Genomic DNA, 20,289 nt, shown 5'->3' with positions numbered 1-20,289 from the left:
CGGGGCTTATAGCTACGCCCACGAACCTTCTGGAACTCTCTCGAACCTTCTCACCACATCCTGTGACGCAACGCTGCCGTCACCACCTCTGAGCCCTGATTCGCGGCTCGTGCTTACCGTCAGCGCTTCCGCCGCTCCGCCCTCGGCTCTGCCCCGGTCCTCCTAGCCTGCCTCGTGTTAACTCGCCCAATAATGAACCACTGTTAACGCCAAAGGGATTAAAGCTACGGACGTTGGATAAATCGGTGGCAGTAGGGCCGATTCTCCTGACTCTACTTCAAAGCAGAACTAACAATGGAAAGGAACTAATCTCACAAATACTAAGGCATAACTATACTATCGCGAGGCTACATGTTGCTTGTGTGAATAACTATGGGGGGAAAATTATAACCTTTGTTAGACTCACTTTACAAACTCAAAACCGCAACAATATACATATGTGTATATATATATATATATATATATATATATATATATATATATATATATATATATATATATATTATTACAGATCTGGCACGACGGCTCTCCCGTTAGCAAGGGGGGGTTAACCCCTTGTCCGTTATACTGGCCGTCGCCGATCCTGGGGGTCTGTGACATCACTGGTGATCAGCCACGACCAGGGTAATCGAGCCAGAGACCCAAAACAAAGACCCCCTGAATACCTGCTTACCGTGACCTCCCAACCAGCGAGGAGACAGCCCCGCCCGAGACGCGACGGTAATGGACACGCCGAGTGAAGCGAGTCACGACCCAGGCCGTTAACATTATTACTAACCCGATTATAGCGGTTTTAATCGTGCCACGTAGACCAATGGAAAGAAAAGACTAAAGCAACTGGATGGAGACGAAACCAAAGCTTGGAGAAGGAACACACATTTATTATAACAACCACCAGAGAAAAAGAAAGATCAAAGCTGTACAAAGATAGATGGATGTAAAAAGAACACAGGGCAGCCTTATCTATACAGTCTTACTTATACCCAGGACAGAACAAACGAAGACAGACTCACACGGGGATGATGACAGGAATGGCCGGAGAAGGTCCGTTCAGCTGGCAAAGGCAGCCAGTTGGGCTCGTTCAGCCGTCGAGGTTCTGTTCCGACCTCGCGCTGTTGGTTTAAAGCGAACCCGACAACCGCTGGAACAGATATTGCCGCGTCGACGCCACGACCCTCTCTCTGTCTCTCTGTCAGTAATAAATGGGATTTCCTCTCTCAGGCAAGGCACGATCTCTCGCATCAGGCAATCCTCTTTTGCTGCGCACTCGTCGCCTCTGCTGGTCTCAATGGCTCGTCTCCTCCCATCTCCTTATGCGCGATCCTCGAACGCATATATTAAGCGGGGTCATGACAAGCCCTCGGCCGGTTGGGCCCCGCCCCCGTGCTCTGTTTGTAGCCTTATTTGGTAACGGAGCTTAACGGCTCTGCCCTTGTGGCGAGCCACGGTCACGCCTCTTCTCGGCGACCCCGCCTTGTCCAATACAGAGCATGGAGCACATGTTCAAAATGGCGGCGAACGCAGCTTTCAAACCAAGGCCAGTTGAGAGGGCGCGCACCCCACGCTTGTCGAGCTGCTTTGGAGAGAGAGAGAGAGAGTTTGCTGGGGTATGGAGTTATTGAAGGGGAGCTATCCTTGTTTGTTAATGCAACGTGGTGTCAATTTAGTGGATACAGAGCCTTAATTAAACACAGAATAGGAAATAATTAGCAAGATGATTCTAAGATTGGCTGCGTGTTGCGATGGCCTAGGGTGCAACAACAACAACAACAACAACATGCATTTTGAGGCCATTTTCCCTGCAAGAGCGGGGGTTAGCCTTGCGGTCCCCATGACAATGTTCTCCATTTTGCCCTATTTTCTGCATCTCCCCTTGTTAACCCCCTTGCCCGCATTTCTTCTTTGACCATCTTTAGCCAAGTCTTTCTTGGTCTTCCCCGTCCTCTACTTCCTTCTACATTAATTCCCATCACTCTTTTCAACCAGTCACTTTCATCCATCCTCAACACATGACCAAACCATCTCAACCTGTTTCTCTTCACAGCATCCATCACAGGCTCTATTCCCATCATCTTTCGCAATTCATCATTTGTCTTCCCCTCTCTCAACGATACTCCACACATCCACTGAACCATTCGCATTTCCACCCTGTCTAGCCTTCGTTGCTGCTCTACATTCATTACCCATGTCTCACTCCCATAAATCATAACACTTCTCACACATGCAGCATACACCTTTCCCTTCAGCTTCAATGACACTCCCCTCCTCATCAGCACGCCACTCAGTTCCCGAAACTTCTTCCATGCACATCTCACTCGAGCAACCGTTGCCGAGTCTGATCCACCTTCTCCATTCAGCATGTCTCCAAGGTAACAAAATGTTTTCACACCTTCCAGTTTCACGCCATCTCCAAGATCCAACTCAACATTTCCTCTATCTGCAGCTCCCTCTGTGCACACCTTACATTTGAATGTAGCTGCCACACTGGTTAATGACCCTCTTGAACCACTACATTTTTGATGAACGCACTCAGCACACATTGTACATTGAAAGGAATTCACTCCGACACCCATCCTGCACACAGCACACGGCCACTTCCCAGGTCTTTCCACCTCACCACATCCTTTACCACTTGCCATCACCTTCGTTTTTCCGATATTCACCTTCAGACCTTTTGTCTCCATACATTCCTTCCACTTGTTCATCTTCTCCTTCAGTCCATCTATACTTTCTGCAATCACCACCAGATCATCTGCATACAACAACTCCCACGGTAAACCCTCCTTTACGTTCTGAGCCAGCACCTCCATGACAGCTACAAATAGTAGTGGACTTAGTACCGACCCCTGATGCACTCCCACCTACACCTCAAACTCACCACTGTTCCCGCCCTTCGTCCTTACAGCTGTGCGCGCTCTTTTGTACATTGCCATCACTACTCTGATCAACCATTCCTCCACTCCTAACTTCCTCAATGCCCATGTCACAACTTCACGTGGAACCCTATTGAATGCTTTCTCCAGATCAACAAACCCAAGAAACAACTTCTTCCTCTTCTCCATGTACTTCTCCTGTAACTGCCTCACAATAAAAAGCGCATCTGTCGTTCCTCTTCCTGGCATAAATCCAAACTGCATTTCGTCAAGCTTCACTTTCTTCCTTATCCTCCTCTCCAACACCCTTTCCAATACCTTCATTCCATGCTCCAATAACTTTATCGCTCGATACGAGCCACAGTCCAGAGGGTCACCTTTCCCCTTGTATAGAGGGACGAGGGTACTCAGTTCCCAATTCACTGGAATGCGGCCTTCTTTCACCACCAGATTGCAGATCTCTGCCATTCTCTTCACACCCCAATTTCCCGCTGCCTTCAACATATCTCCCACAACTCCCGTCGGCCCTCCCGCTTTTCTACTCTTCATTGATTTTATCGCTTCCTCAACTTCCTCCTCGGTTATCTTCTCTGCCGGTCCTAAAACTGGGTTACTCTCTATGTTGCCATCCCATTCATTCTCTGCATTCAACAGTATTTCCATATATCTCTTCCATCTTCCTTTAATTCCATCTGGGTCCACAACGATTTGTCCCACTTCATCCTTCAAGCAACTCACCCCCATCACATCACACCTCTCTTTCGCTATCTGCTTTGCAATCCTGAATACCGCTCTCTGACCCTCTTCCGAATCCAAGCGCTCTCCGAACATTTTCCTACACGCCTCCTGTGCCTTTGCTACCTCTTTCTTTGCAGCCTTCTTGGCTGCCTTTTTACTTTCATGCTCTGCCTTTTCTGCCCCCATACCCTTCGCCTTCTGCCACTCCTTGAACTTCTTCCTTTTCTCGTCAATGTTCTTTCCAACTTCATCATCCCACCACCATGTTTCCGAGTGCCTGGGTGGGCCTTTTGTCCATCCACATACCTCACCAACGGCTCCCAACAGACTCTCTTTCATTGACATCCAACAACTTTCAAGCTCAACCACATCATCCTCCACCATACTCAGCCTCTCTTTTAATGCCCCCCTCACTGTCACCTCTTTCAACCTCCACACCTTCATTCTCGGTTGGTACTTCACCCGCCGAGCTCTCCTCGCATCTTTCACCCTTATGTCACAGACAACCAAGTGGTGCTGTGAAACAGCCTCCTCCCCCGGGATCACCTTTGTGTCCCGGAGGTGTCCCCTATCTCGCCTACGCACCAGCAGGTAGTCAACGGTTGTCGTCGACCCACCTGACCTGTATGTAACAAGCTTATTTTCCTCTTTCTGGAACTGAGTATTACAAATCAACAAATCAGCTCCATCAGCAAACTCTAAAATCCTTTCACCTTCTCCATTTCTCACACCATATCCGTAACCCCCATGAACTCCCTCAAAACCATCCATACTCCTTCCCACATGTCCATTTAGGTCTCCTCCTACCACAACAACTTCCTCATCTTTCACGTTTTCCATCAGCTTCTCTATAGCACACCAGAACTTGTCCTTCTCTTCATCACTCCGACCAACCTGCGGAGCATATCCTGAGATGATGTTCACCAAGAGCTTTCCAATCATCATTTTCACCATCATCAACCTTTCACTCACTCTAGTCACACTCACCACACTGTCTACAAACTCCTCAGAAAACAGGACACCAACACCATTGACGCCCTCCGGGCACCCTTGCCACACAAACTTGTATTTCTGTCCCTGCCTACCCTTCACCATTCTCACACCACTTCCCTTCCATCTCATCTCCTGCACACAACATATGTCCACTCTTCTTCTGACCAATACTTCCACCACTTCTCCTGATCTCCCTGTCATTGTCCCTACATTCCATGTCCCAAATCTCAGAAACCGATCTCCATGTCGGGCATCAGACGGGGATTAGGGTGCGATATTTAATAATGAATAAAAGGGGATTATATTACAACGGGGGATATTTACAAGTGAAGGGGGCGGGGGGTGGGGGGCGGGTTCCCAAATCTGTAACACTGCACCCTTCTCTTTCCCAGGGCCGTCCCCTGGCCCGACAACTTTACTTTTAGTGTGGCACTTAGATGTAAAACCCTCTGATATTACACTGACCCTGAGTGCGACAGTTTTACCAGGGAATTAAATATGTCCCCCTGCCACATTGCATTCCGTCTAACAGACTTCCACCCACAAACTAACCGAATTGCGGCATTAATTTCAACCTACACATTTACAGTGGGGAGCTTATTTACAAGAGACTACACTATTTGGTATTTACAACACCAACCCAGGACCTGTTCTTTTGGGAAACAAAATGCAGATGTTGTTTTTGTAAAGGAGAGGAAAGGCATGCATTGCACTGCACCGATACACCAACCCACGGGTGCTCTGAGGCACGCATTGATATGCAGCGCAACCTCAGAGCACCGATAAAAGCACCAATAAAGCACCACACCCAAAATACAGCCATGCAATTAGCACCATCCAGTGCACAGTTATTTCAAACAAAGTTCAAATATCACTGGTGGTGTCAGCATGGCCGATGGTCCGCCGTGCTCCGATGGTCTGCCGATGGCGATCTTCTGTCTTCTTACTTGGCTGGACTTCCTGGCTTGCGGCCTATTTAGAAATAAGGGGGGAAAGCACAGAAATGGCACAAAAGTGTCCACCTTTTTTATTTATGGCCAACAGGGGCCGACTACAGGGTGGTCCACCTGTTAGGCTTAGGTGCCCCCTCCCGAGGTCCGCAAGCCAGCATGCTGGCAGCAAAGCTGTCCCAGCAGAGATGCCAGGCCCCATCCTGTGGGGTCCATAAGTGGGTGGTGCTTGGCCACAAAACCCGTGGTCAATACGTGGGTGGCCACACAGATCATGTGGTCCATAGGTGTACCGGTTCAGGCAGCAGGCAGCGGAAGTGCGGGCACACATGCAGCGCCGGCACATCCTCCCCCCCAGTGCCCAGAGGGCACGGTCCTCGGGTGGGAGACAGGGAGACGGAAGACAGGTGAGTAATGGGTCAGGGCGCAAGGGAACACATCAAAACAAGGCAATGCAGAATGAGGGGCGCATGGGAGCGAGCTGAGAAAGGTTCATCCCTACGTACGCACCCCACATGTGACCTACACTGCCCCCCTTGCCCCTCCCCATATTTACGAAAACCTACACATTACACTACACCTTACAAATCCGTCGCTATCTGTCTCGTCTTCCCCATATCTCCCCTATACCAAATTCGTCTTCACTCCCACTAATCCAAAATTTGCCATCACCCAATTCATCATCAGTCCCTCCTAAGGAGGAAGAGATGGAATTATGCACAATGTCACACCCACGTCATGATGCTTCTCACATTCCAAACATTTGCACAAAAATAATAAAAACATGGCATGGTGTGGAGTTCTGTCACCTCAGGTGAGTGGATGTCGATGGTGTGAGGAGATTCTTAATCCGAACTATCCTCTAAATGACATTAACACACTTTACACTACCTGGGGTCTTTCCCTGCCAATCCATTGGCCATCTTACTCTATGCGGTTTTAAGAACCAAATTCCCATTGACCAAACTGTGGTGCTTCATCAATTTGGGGTCTCACTCCCCCGATTCAAGTCCCTGTGCCTTTGCACAATTTCAGGACTGGGTCGTGTGGCTCTCCCAGCAGGTCTACCCACCTGCACACCTCCACCACTGCAGTTGCCTCCGAGCTTACCTGCTCCTTACCTAACCTATCTAACTGGGGAAGGCCCTCTCTGGCACTGGGCTACCCGGGTCCGTCCTTTGGATCCTCGGGCCCCATCCACAACAACTCTACCGGCTCCCAGAGCCCACCTGCAGCCTCACCTGGCCAACATACTAACAGTGGCGGAGTGTCCATTTAACTACACACACTAACAGGCCACATGCCCAGCCATTTCCACGTCACTAATGCACCCATCCAAACACCATTCTTCCACCACGCACCACAGATGCCAATATCCAACCACAATTTACCTACTCCCTCTACCTAACTCTTAAACTACCCTCCCCGGGTATTTGTGATGGGGTCCATCCTCCCCATACACACCTTCGCACCATCCACTCCACTCCACAGTTTCCACCATACTCCCTCCACACCATCCATTCCATACTCCATATATTCCAGACCATACATTTCATTCAACCATGCTCACCTGTATTGGCACACCTGTGCAATCACTCCGACACCTGGTGCTTCCTGCACCCTCCTTCCTCCCAGGCTTCTTCAATCATTCAATACAATGCACAATCACCATTAGTCACTCATACACTGCTCCATACACTTTCGATTCTCAAAACCATTGCCTCAGGCACCCAGACTTTCCCACTCTCACACACACATCTCTCCCGAGCATTGCCTAGTAATTCCTCATTTGCTCAATATCAAGATTCTCACACACACGGCATCATCTGACCGACCTGGTGCCCTGCTAAAACTCGCGCTTCTCCGTCGCCCCTTACATTATTGCGCTCCCTCGTCATTATAATCCAAACTAATCTACCTACGTCCCCACTACAGGTGGAATGTCGCTACTTAATGCTACCGTTACCAATGGTCAATCTTCTCGAGATCCCTATACATTATCCTAACCCTCCCTCGGCGAGCTTACACTGCCATAAACCCCATAAAACTCGCCGAGCTCTCCTCGCACCACTCATGTGCCCCCATTTTTTGTGAGGGATGGTGGATTTGCCATCCCACCACATCGGGTATCTCCCACTATCAATTTTGCTTTTCAAATTCCAGCCAATCAAAAATTTGCCAATCATCTGCCAATCCTACTCACTTTTCAATTTCGGATCTAAAACACTATCATCATCACAGTCCGCTATATCTGAGCCTCGGTGCGTCGTTACATCATCAAAACTTGGCTTCGCAAAGCCGAGCAATGAATTCGGGTGGTTTGATCACCTGCAGGTTGAATCCGTCTGGCATTCGGTTCAGGAGAGGCGGTTTGGTCGGGCCGAGATTTCATGCACTATCTCGGCGCGGAGCCCTGCAGCCTCCGGCCCGATGGCTCAATCTCGCCCGGTCGGAACCCCACCCCCGCCAGGGGGCACCGTTCCGCTTCCCCCCACCTGCTCCTGAACCGGACTGGTCGCCTTGCCCGGCAAAGCCCGGACTCGACCGTGCGGGGCCGGGCCAGGCCTGAATCGGCAACGACGCTTCGAAGAGAAGCGACGCAGCACCGATCCGCGCCGGGCCTCGCATCCAACAAAGCGCACCGCGCCCCGAGTGCTCGCATCGGCTATCCGTTGCCCGAAACGCTGCCCCGTTTAACGTCGATGCCTTACTCGCATACGCGACCCTTTTCACACTCACCAAACCCGGCGTCCCAACGCCGCCCATACATTCCACACACTCCGTCCATTCCACCACCGCACTCCCTGTTACACACCACACCTCTCGCGCACACTCGTCGCTTGCACACTTCGTTCCACACCTCTCCTCCGTTACGTCCTCCGTAACACTCACCATGGGCGTGCACTCCTGCATCCACCCACTCACGCGCTTCCATGGGCTCTCCCACACCCGCGCCACAACCAACTCAGGTGTGCTTTCTCGCACACTCTCGCCGTCCATCCCAAACGTGCATCCTCGCACCCGCTCCTCCACCAACTCACTCTCCGTGTCACACTCCGTACACTCCGACGTGCATTCTCGCTCGCACTCGGTTTCACACTCGTGCTCCGATGTGCTCTCTCGCACGCGCGCCACCAACAACTCACTCTCCGTACACTCCGACATGCATTCTCGCTTGCACTCGGTTTCACACTCGCGCTTCGTAACACGCTCATTCCCCGATGCACACTTTTTCCCCATAAGCACGCCATTTCCACTCACACCACTCACAGGGGACCTTTCACCAACGCCCGGATGCTTTCTCGATCCCAAGCGCGCGAAAATTCTTTTTTCGCCAAACATCCTTCGACAAAATCTCCCCGCACAATATACAGGCCGACTCACCTGGGGGATTCTTCTTCCTCCTCGCTCCAACCCCTGCAAATCTTTATTGGGGTTATTAAGCACTGCATCGTGATGTGAGCATGGACTTTGCACATATTCCATCCCTCCCTGCCACGAGTGCTTTTCTAAGTCCGGCGTCTGCTTCATCCCAATTTCCACTATTGCTTCGAATGATTCGGACATAATTTCTTTTTTCTTTCCCTCGGCGACCGCTGGTCCGAATAAAATTTTCTCTCCTACCTCGGCGGTCGCCGGCTTTTCCATACCCCGGGTCACGATCTCTACCCCGGTCCAGTTATCTGTGCCCGGCTCCGTCTTGCTCAACCCGCGCTCCTCGACTCGCGTTACCTCGTCGTGCACCCTTGGGATCTGCATCCAGTTGCCTTGTTCCTCCATGGCACGACTCAAATTTGGGATATTCTAAAATTTTGGGTGCTCTTAATTTTGACCAAATTTTTTGATGTTATAAAAAATTTGGTTCGGGCCTCAAATCCCACTCCTGACACCATTTGTTACAGATCTGGGACGACGGCTCTCCCGTTAGCAAGGGGGGTTAACCCCTTGTCCGTTATACTGGCCGTCGCCGATCCTGGGGGTCTGTGACGTCACTGGTGGTCAGCCACGACCAGGGTAATCGGGCCAGAGACCCAAAAGAAAGACCGCCCGAATACCTGCTTACCGTGACCTCCCAACCAGCGAGGAGACAGCCCCGCCCGAGTCGCGACGGTAATGGACACGCCGAGCGAAGCGAGTCACGACCCAGGCCGTTAACAAGTACGTACCCGATTATAGCGGTTTTAATCGTGCCACGTAGACCAATGGACAGAAAAGACTAAAGCAACTGGATGGAGACGAAACCAAAGCTTGGAGAAAGAACACACATTTATTATAACAAACACAAGAGGAAGAGAAAGATCAAAGCTGTACAAAGGTAGAAGGATGTAAAAAGAACACAGGGCAGCCTTATCTATACAGTCTTACTTATACCCAGGACAGAACAAACGAAGACAGACTCACACGGGGATGATGACAGGAATCGCAGGAGAAGGTCCGTTCAGCTGGCAAAGGTGGCCGGTTCGGCTCATTCAGCCGTTGAGGTTCCGTTCCGACCTCGCGCCGTTGGTTTGGAGCGATCCCGACAACCACTGGCTGGAACAGATATTGCCGCGTCGACGCCACGACCGAAGTTGAGGAAGCGATAAAAGCAATGAAGAGTAGAAAAGCGGGAGGGCCGATGGGAGTTGTGGGAGATATGTTGAAGGCAGCATGAAGTTGGGGTGTGAAGAGAATGACAGAGATCTGTAATCTGGCGGTGAAAGAAGGCCGCATTCCAGTGGATTGGGAACTGAGTACCCTCGTCCCTCGATACAAGGAGAAAGGTGACCCTCGAGAGTGTGGCTCGTACTGAGCGATAAAGTTATTGGAGCATGGAATGAAGGTATTGGAAAGGGTGTTGGAGAGGAGGATAAGGAAGAAAGTGAAGATCGACGAAATGCAGTTTCGATTTATGCCAGGAAGAGGAACGACAGATGCGCTTTTTATTGTGAGGCAGTTGCAGGAGAAGTACATGGAGAAGAGGAAGAAGTTGTTTCTTGGGTTTGTTGATCTGGAGAAAGCATTCGATAGGGTTCCACGCAAAGTATTGACATGGACAATGAGGAAGTTAGGAGTGGAGGAATGGTTAATCAGAGTAATGATGGCAATGTACAAAAGAGCGCGCACAGCTGTAAGGACGAAGGACGGGAACAGTGGTGAGTTTGAGGTGAAGGTGGGAGTGCATCAGGGGTCGGTACTAAGTCCACTACTATTTGTAGCTGTGATGGAGGTGCTGGCTCAGAACGTAAACTAGGGTTTACCGTGGGAGTTGTTGTATGCAGATGATTTGGTGTTTGCGGAAAGTATGGATGGACTGAAGGAAAAGATGAACAAGTGGAAGGAATGAATGGAGACAAAAGGTCTGAAGGTGAATATCGGAAAGACGAAGGTGATGGCAAGTGGTAAAGCATGTGGTGAGGTGGAAAGAACTGGGAAGTGGCCCTGTGCTGTGTGCAGGAAGGGTGTCGGAGTGAACTCCATTCAATATGCAATGTGCGCTGAGTGGGTTCATCAAAAATGTAGTGGTCTGAGAGGGTCATTAACCAGTGTGGCAGCTCCATTCAAATGTAAAGTGTGCACAGAGGGAGCTGCAGATGGAGGAAATGTTGAGTTGGATCTTGGAGACGGCGTGAAGCTGGAAGGTGTGAAAACATTTTGCTACCTCGGAGACATGCTGAATGGAGAAGGTGGATCAGACTCGGCAACGGTTACTCGAGTGAGATGTGCATGGAAGAAGTTTCGGGTACTGAGTGGTGTGCTGATGAGGAGGGGAGTGTTGTTGAAGCTGAAGGGAAAGGTGTATGCTGCATGTGTGAGAAGTGTTATGATTTATGGGAGCGAGACATGGGTAATGAACGTAGAGCAGCAACGAAGGTTGGAAGGGGTGGAAATGCGAATTGTTCGATGTATGTGCGGAGTATCGTTGAGAGAGAGGAAGACAAATGATGAATTGTGAAAAATGATGGGAATAGAGCCTGTGATTGATGCTGTGAAGAGGAACAGGTTGAGATGGTTTGGTCATGTGTTGAGGAAGGATGAAAGTGACTGGTTGAGAAGAGTGATGGAAATGAATGTAGAAGGAAGTAGAGGACGGGGAAGACCGAGAAAGACTTGGGTGAAGATGGTGGAAGAAGAAATGCGGGCAAGGGGGTTAACCAGGAGAGATGCAGAAAATAGGGCAAGATGGAGAAGATTGTCGTGGGGACCGCAAGGCTAACCCCCGCTCTAGCAGGGAAAATGGCCTTGAAATGCATGTTGTTTGTTGTTGTTGACTTCAATGTGCCAATCTCAAAACCGCAGCTATATATATATATATATATATATATATATATATATATATATATATATATATATATATATATATATATATATATATATATATATATATATATATATATATATATATATATATATGTATATATATATATGTATATATATATATATATATATATATATATATATATATATATATATATATATATATATATATATATATATATATATATATATATATATATATATATATATATATATATATGTGTGTATGTGTATATATATATATATATATATATATATATATATATATATATATATATATATATATATATATATATATATATATATATATATATATATATATATATATATATATATATATATATATATATATATATTATATATATATATTATATATACATATTATATATATATATATATATATATATATATATTATATATATATATATTATATATATATATATATTATATATATATATATTATATATATATATATATTATATATACATATTATATATATATATATATATATATTGTTGCGAATATGGAATTTGGCCTCCATATCCGCTTGTAAATATTCCCCTATTTCCCCAATACTCCCCAACTATCCCCAATCCCCCATTCCCTAGTCCCATTGTCTGTAAACAACACTCTGTAGAACCGACCTTCCCCTTTTTCCCCCATTAAATGTCGTGCCCAGGTCCACCGCATCTCACGTAGACAACTTTCGGACATCTTGCTAGTTATTCTTAGTCTATGTCAGTTAAGGACTCGTTTCCATTAATTCTGACTCTTCGTTGCACCAGAATGTGATTATATGGCACCAGTAGTGAGTTTAGGACCTCCCCTTACCTCCTCCCATCTTCCCCATGAAACTACAACCACAACTACAACAACAACTACAACAACAACAACAACAACAACAACTACAACTACAACAACGGCACGCGCGGGGAGTGTGCGTCCTCCCACCGGCTCGGTTAGCCGCCATGACCATGCGCTCCACGGGGTTACCACGAAGGGGCTGGCTGTCAGCTCCTCGTCAGGGGCGGAGCCAGTAACCCCCCCGCACGCACCCAATGAGAAGCAACGTGCCGATTCCATCTGGGGCTGAGCTAACGAGCCGAGGGCGTGTCACTCCCCGCCGGATATACGCGGCGATTTACCGGATGTGAGGTCAGATGCGCCTGAACTACGGAGAGCAGAGGAAGCCACCGCCACCCCCAGCGCGACGATACCTCCCCGCATCTTTGGACCGGACCGAACCGGGTCGATTCTGCTCTGAGCCCAGGTGCACCTGGAGCCATCGATCCTGCCTTTCCTTGCCATCAATCCCCGTGTGAGTCAGCCTTTTGTCCCGTTTATCTGTCGTCTGTTGGGGTTAATATAAGAGTGTGTTTAAGTGCCCACCTTACTATGCTATCCCTCTTGTAGTTGTAATCTAACCTTCCGAACGAATATAACCTCCTCCGGAGGTCTTGAGAACCGTATCCCTGGTGTCGTGTCCTTTGAATCCCAGCCGTGGTGTCTTTTTCCTTCATTGATCTAGCGTAGCGCGACTAGTCAACGTTCGAGCATAATCGGGTAAACTGTGCAGACGTGGTCATACCAAACCGCTCGGTAAACTAACATCCACCACCGCGTCTGTAACAATTGGTGTCAGGAGTGGGATTCGAACCCGGGACTAAATTTATTAGGCCCAAATTTGTAGTAGAATCGATTCGGAGCGCGTTTCCCGCGCGTTATTAGGCCCAAATTTGTAGTAGAATCGATTCGGAGCGCGTTTCCCGCGCGTTATTAGGCCCAAATTTGTAGTAGAATCGATTCGGAGCGCGTTTCCCACGCGAAATTATAACGGCGAAATTTGATTTTGTTATACGGAAATAAAAACCCGAATTTTGAAAGTCGCGCTATGGCAGACCAAGTCGGCTGGGGTCCGGTAGGGGAGAGTGAGGCAGGGTCGGTCCAGGACCAAATTGAGGGACGCGAGGAGAGCGAAGCAGTGAGGGCGGCAGGGTCGCAAAATAGTGTTGTCGTGCACGTGGGTGTAGCGGCACCAAATTTAGCCGCGGCCGTGGTCGCGGTAGCCGAACCCGAGATGCCAATGAATTGGAACCTGTTTATGAAACAGATGATGGCCTTTATGGTAAAAACAGACGATAATTTCAAAGGGATGGAAAACAGGATGGGAAACCAAATGGGGGTAATGGGGAACCGGATGGATGCTCAGAGTGAGCAATTGGGGGTAATGGGAAACCAAATGGGGGTAATGGGAAACGAAATGGGGGTAATGAGGGACGAAGCGAGGGGTACCGGTGAGGGGTTAGACAACGGGATAAAAGAGGTAAAAAAATGGGTTAATGGGGGTAGAAAACAGAATGGCCGCTCAAGAGAATCAAATGGAAGGAATGCAAAAAGGGTTAGAGGGGTTAGAAAACAGGATTGAAGGCAAATTGAGGGACATGAGGGACCAAGCGGAAAGGGAAGTTAACCAAATGGGGCAGCAGATAGAGGGGGTCAGAATGGGGGTAGAAACCAAACTGGATGCTCACAGGGAGGAAATGGAGCAGATGAGGGTGGCATCTGGGCAGGAGATGCAAGTGATGGGAGAGGAGATCAGAAGAGGAGTGAGTGAGGAGGTCGGAGGAGTGCGCGAGGAGGTGAGGCACTGTAAGGAGCACATGGAGAAGGAGGTGAGAAAGGGGACTGTAAAGTTACAAGGGGGCATAGAGGACCTGACGCTGGGAGTAGAACAACTGACAGTGGGACAAAAGGAGTTGGGGGACCAGGTAAAGAAGAACACAGCGGTAATAGAGGGTTTAAAATCGACACAGAAGGAGATGAAAAAGGACGTAGGGGTAATTAAAAAAGAGTGTCAGACGGTACATGAGGACCTGACGAGGAAAATGGACAAGGTGGTAGAGGTGATGGAGGTTAAAGAACGGGAGGTGCGGGAGCACATAGAAAAAAATAAAGTGGAGTTAGAGGAAGAACTTAAAGGGGCGCACGAAGAGATGAAGGAGGTGAAGCAGAAATTAGAAGAAGTGGAAGAAGGGGTGAGCGAAATTAAGAAGCGACGGAGAGAGGATAAGAAAGAGATAAAGGAGGAAGTAAAAGAATTGGTCCAAAGTCTGTGTTCGGATCGTGATGATGTGCTCATTAACCGGATGAGGGATTCGCAGGTGATGGAGGAGAAGCGAAGAGAAAGAGGACCCGGTGTAAGTGGTGACCAATATGGTCGCGCGTATGATGCGCCAGGTGATTTAATAAGCTTGGGGGTCGAGATAGACCCGGATGTTCGTGAGAGGCCACGAGTGAGGTGTATGGCTGGTCCGGAGGGTATGGAACGAGAGGTGCGAGGTGTGGGTGAGCAAGGTTGTGGTGGTATGGAATGGGTAGCGGGTTGCGGAGGTGTGACCCATGCATCGACACCAACAGGGGTAGTTGTTGGAGGGACCGGGGAGGCACGAGAGCCCCTTGGGGGTAATGTACTGTGGGGGCCCGGTCGGTTCGGCCCCGCGCTGACCCCGCAAGGGGCGACGCACGGGGTCCGGCCGGCGGGCAACGACTCGCATACGAGGTGGTCCCACAAGGTCCCACTCGCGCCGTATGACGGCAAGAGTGATCTACGCGCGTACCTGGCGCAGTTCGACTGTGTGTGTAAGGGTAACGGTTGGGGTGAGGACGAAGGTGGAGTACACCTGGTGGCCGCATTGCGCGGCGCGGCGGCGGAGGTGCTGACGGCATTACCAGCGGGTGCTCTCACCCTGCCAGCCCTCCGCGACGCCCTAATTAATCGATTTGGCATAGAACAGCAGAGCGAGCTTGTTAAAGCTCAGCTCGCGCTGCGAAAGCGCAAGCCCCAGGAAGCCATCGGGGAACTTGCCCACGACATTCGCCGCGCAGTGGGGATCGCACATGCTAGCATGGCAGCGGATTCCCGGGAAAGCCTGTCGCTGGACCATTTTATCCAGGCCCTCCCGGATATTGAGCTCCGGCAACAGCTCGCCATGTGGCGCCCGCAGACTCTGAGCCAGGCGGCTGACTCTGCGGCCCGTTGGGAAGCAGCGAGGCCCCTGGCCCGGGGGGGCGAGCGTCTCGCAATGGCGGTCCGCCAGGTGGGACCCCCGATGGAGGGCGGACCCCTTAGGGGGCCCGCCCCCGACGTGGGTCCTGACCTGGCGGGCATGGTCCGGAGGCTGGTGGACCAGCGCCTGGCGGGACCTGGACCATGGCAGGCGGCCCCGGAGGTGGCCCGCGGTGGACCACGAGCGGGTAATCCAATTCGGACCTACAGGGGGGGAAATTTGGAATTCCGGAGGCAAGCACCTTATCAGGTGAGGTGCTATACCTGCAACCGTCTGGGTCACCTGGCGCGGCACTGTCGAGCCGCGCGCCGGGATGATCCCCGGCAGTTGAGGTCCTCAACTCCGCCCAGGGGGGAGCGGGTTAGCCGACCCCAGACACCCCCCCGCCAGACCCCGGGAAACTAGAAGGTGTCGGGCACGTAGGGCGGTGTTCGGCAGCAGAGGATGGAGGAGAGCCCTCATTGACGCGACAGGTCATTTATTGTGGCCAAATTGGAACCGGTAGCCTGACAATTAGATGCAAAATTGCCGGCGTGGGGGTAGACGCCGTAGTGGACACAGGAGCTAGCGCCACTATCATCAGCCCTGTGGTCCTTGATTCGAGCGCAGGTGGCTGGGATAAGATCCAGCGCCTGCAAAATTATAGTTTGCAGCTTGCTACCGGGGTAACGGCCCCGATCATAGGGCGTGGTTCTGTGACCCTCAAGTTAGGGTCGGTAAGGAGGGAGATAGATGTTTGGGTGGCGGAGGTGTGCGACCCATGTTTAATAGGGTTGGACCTGTTGACTGCCAGCGGCTGTAAAATCGACTTGTGCCGGGGGATCCTGCAGGTGGGAGTAGAAGAGCTGCCGTTAGGGGGAGTGAGCACGGCCGAGAGAGCGGAGCTGGAGGCTTCCGAGGCCGTGACCATCCCCCCAAGGGCCGAGGCGATAGTGCCGGCCCGGTGGGCAGCTCGCCCAACATGGCAGGAGTCCTGCGGCCTGGTCGAACCGGTGGCAGCGCAGTCCATACCGGGTTTAATCGTGGGCCGCACCCTTGTAAAAACGGACGGACCGGTAGTGGCCGTCCGAGTAATAAATATGAGTACAGAACCACGCACTATAGTAAGGGGCACGAGGGTAGCTGGCTGCACCCCAGTTGAGGAAGTCGCGACAGTGAGGGGCGAGAACGTCCAGCCGAGCCGACCCCGGGGGGAGCCTTCAATAACAAGTAGGAATTGGCCCGATCCCATTTGCGAGATGGTAAATCGTAGTAGCGTAGAGTTGGGAGGTACCCAGAGGGAGGCCTTGCACAAACTGGTTGGGTCCCATTTGGACCTCTTCTCCCTGTGCACCGAGGATATTGGACGTACGGGCCTGGTGAAACATCAGATCCACACCGGTGAGGCCCGGCCTATTCGTCAGGCCGCCCGAAGGCTCCCTTGGAGCAAGAGGGCGGAAGCTGACGAGCAGGTTGAAAAAATGCTCGACGCAGGTGTGATCGAGCCCTCGGGAAGTCCTTGGATGTCACCTGTTGTGCTGGTCAAAAAGAAGGATGGGACCACGCGGTTCTGCGTGGACTATCGCCAGCTAAACAACGTGACACTCAAGGACTCATATCCCCTGCCAAGGATTGATGACACCCTCGATGCCGTTGCGGGCTCAAATTGGTTCACAACTTTGGACCTCAAGAGTGGGTATTGGCAGGTGGAGATGGATAGGGCAGGGAAGGAGAAAACGGCATTTTCCACAGGTAAGGGACTATCAGTTTACTGTGATGCCGTTTGGTTTGTGTAACGCCCCCGCCACCTTTGAAAGATTGATGGAGCATGTACTAGGCGGCATGCCATGGCAGTCATGCCTGGTGTACCTGGATGACGTCCTGGTACATGCCCAAACGTTCCCCCAGGCAGTAGCTAATTTGGACCAGGTGTTCGGGTGCCTCAGACAGGCAGGGTTGAAGCTGAACCCGAGTAAGTGCACTTTGTTTGCAAGAGAGGTGGCCTATCTAGGTCACGTGATCGGCCGCGAGGGGGTAAAAACGGACCCAGACAAAATTAAAGCGGTAGAGGAGTGGCCCGCACCACGTACCATCAAAGAGGTGCGGGGATTTTTGGGACTCTGCTCCTACTACCGGCGCTTTGTGGCGAAATTTGCGGAGTTGGCCCGTCCCCTCCACCGGCTTACGGAGAAGGGGACGCGATTTAATTGGACACGGGAGTGCCACGAGGCCTTCCAAAAATTGAAGGGGTGTCTGACATCCGCACCCCTTCTAGCGTACCCCACTAGCAACGGGGCATTTACCCTGGACACGGATGCGAGCCAGGAAGGATTGGGCGCAGTTTTGTCTCAGACACAGGAGGGCGTGGAGAGAGTGATTGGTTATTATAGTCGGGCCTTAAGTAGGCCCGAGCGAAATTATTGCGTCACTCGCAAAGAGTTATTGGCTATGCTGGCTGCCATGAACCATTTCCACCCGTACTTGTACGGGCGGAAATTTTTGGTTAGAACTGACCATTCCTCCTTGCAATGGCTCCTTCGGTTCAAGGAACCGGAGGGCCAAATTGCAAGGTGGTTGGAAAAGTTGCAGCAGTACGATTTTGATGTGGCCCATAGGGCCGGGAAGGCCCATGGTAATGCGGACGCACTCTCTCGGCGTCCTTGTCTGGGGGAAAACTGCAAATTTTGTGCGAGACACGAGGAGAGGGAACAATTGGGCGATTCGGACCCGACCCTCGTTGTCCGGGCAACCCGGGTGAGAGGGCCAATTTTGCCACTAACCGCGGACGAAGAATTTGGAGAGTTGGCTTGGAGCACGGCCCAGCAGGAGGATCCTGTTCTGGGGCTGGTGTTCCAATGGGTCAAATTGGGGCAAAGACCAAAGGGGGAAGAGGTCACCCCCCTCGGGGCACAAACAAAGGCATATTGGGCTCAGTGGCAGACCCTGGAATTGAAAGGCAACATCTTGTATCGCAAGTGGGTGGAGGTTCCCTCTGATAGAACTTCCTGGCTGGTGGTAGTCCCAAACAAATTTAAGACCGATATATTGCAACAGGTGCATGGTACCCGCCCCGGCGGCCATTTGGGCAGGACAAAGACAACATCGCGGGTACGCCGGAGGTTTTATTGGGTGAATATGGGGCGCGACATACAGGACTGGTGTCGGAGATGCGACGCCTGTACTGCAAAAAAGGGACCAGCACGGAGGATGAGGGCCCCCCTTCAATTACACCAGGTGGGGGCCCCCCTAGAGCGGGTGGCCATGGATATCCTAGGCCCACTACCCCGCACCCGCCTCGGTAATAAGTACATCCTCGTTGTGATGGACTACTTCACCAAGTGGCCGGAGGCCTACGCCCTCCCCAACCAAGAAGCAGGGGTGGTAGCGCAGGCCTTTGTGGAAGGATTTGTGTGCCGGCATGGGATTCCACAGGAGTTGCACACCGACCAGGGACGAAATTTTGAGAGCAAATTGCTAAAAGATGTGTGCAGTCTCCTGTCAATTCGGAAAACCAGAACAACGCCTTTAAGACCTCAATCTGATGGGATGGTGGAAAGATTTAACCGAACTCTAATCCAACAACTGGCACTGTTCACCGCCACCCGTCAGGATGACTGGGACGAACATCTCCCTTATTTGCTCATGGCCTACCGAACCAGCCAGCACGGGGCCACCGCATGCAGTCCAGCGTTGCTTATGTATGGGCGGGAGTTACGGGCTCCCGCCGACTTGCTATGCGGTCCCGTGCCAGACACAGTGGTTAACCCGCCGAGGGAGGGGTACGCACGTCACCTAGAGGAAGGCATGGAGCTAGTCCATGCCTTCGCCCGCCGCCAACTCCATCTGGCGGGGGAAAAGATGAAGCGCAGGTACGACGACCGGAGCCAGGGGAGTCAATACGCTCCGGGGATGAAGATTTGGTTCTTTAATCCCCGGAGGCGGAAGGGAAGGTGCCCAAAACTCACCTCCCCCTGGCAAGGCCCAGGAGTCGTCCTGTCGCAAATCTGTGACGTGGTCATAAAGATCAAAATGGGGCCACGAGCCCTCCCTCGGATCGTCCACGCCGACCGGATAAGACCTTACACCGGCGAGCAGGCGCCCCCGTGGATTGCCTCGGCTTTAGATGCCGAGGCGGGACCCAGTACCTCTGAATAAGGGGGGCTTATTAGTGCCAGAGGACTGGGGGATTGAGGAGCGATAGGCCCGGTGGGTAAGGGTGGCATCCCTGCCACCCTTCCCATGGGGGGGCAAAGGAGCAATAGTTTATGGGGTTGATGGCAGTGAAAACTAGCCCGGGTGGGTTAGGTTATATTGATAGGGATCTAGCGAAGATGACAGTAGGTAACGTTAAGTTTAGTTAGTGACTGATACCTGTAGTGGGGACGCAGGTAG

The 20,289-nt window shown here is 51.1% G+C and overlaps 1 protein-coding gene across 1 annotated transcript in view; it reads left to right on the top strand.

Annotated features, from left to right (window-relative positions):
• Positions 1-20,289, top strand: part of LOC137412314 (uncharacterized) — a 106,125-nt gene that overhangs the window by 37,317 nt on the left and 48,519 nt on the right. The window lies entirely within an intron of this gene.

This window comes from Myxine glutinosa, chromosome 5 (genome assembly GCF_964187855.1).
Source record: "Myxine glutinosa chromosome 5, kmMyxGlut1.1, whole genome shotgun sequence".
Taxonomy (NCBI): domain Eukaryota; kingdom Metazoa; phylum Chordata; class Myxini; order Myxiniformes; family Myxinidae; genus Myxine; species Myxine glutinosa.
Note: the sequence above shows the minus strand (reverse complement) of the source record. Positions and strands in the feature narration are given on the sequence as shown.